This window comes from Morone saxatilis, unplaced genomic scaffold (genome assembly GCF_004916995.1).
Source record: "Morone saxatilis isolate NCDOM2014 unplaced genomic scaffold, NCSU_SB_2.0 Contig7, whole genome shotgun sequence".
Classification (NCBI taxonomy): domain Eukaryota; kingdom Metazoa; phylum Chordata; class Actinopteri; family Moronidae; genus Morone; species Morone saxatilis.
Window position 1 is genome coordinate 20,898,205 of NW_023340246.1, and position 366 is coordinate 20,898,570.

General features: G+C 29.2%; 1 protein-coding gene across 1 annotated transcript in view; it reads left to right on the forward strand.

Moving 5' to 3' along the window:
* The window catches only part of LOC118341081 (gap junction Cx32.2 protein-like), a 3,358-nt gene that overhangs the window by 1,682 nt on the left and 1,310 nt on the right, over positions 1-366 (forward strand). The window lies entirely within an intron of this gene.

Genomic DNA, 366 nt, shown 5'->3' on the forward strand with positions numbered 1-366 from the left:
TGGATATTTCATATTAAATTCAAAGCATAACAACAACAACAGATAAACTGTACAAATAAACAATAAACAAATAAACAAATAAAATTAAACAGTGATAACAATAACTGCAGGAAGTTTGGGCAATTTAGATGAATTTTCTGTGAGCATCAGATATTTTTAGGGAACTGTCTGTATTGTGTATTTATTTAACTTTTAACGATCATACAGACTTAATAAACTTCCTTTTTTTTTACAACTTCAGTGTTTTCTCTTCCCTGACGCTGGGCCATCGATCTATTAGCTCTTTGGTTGTTTACCTCATCCTGTGAGAATCTTTCCATCTTAAATAATAATCCAAATTTATAAAACAACTTTCATTTACTTCAC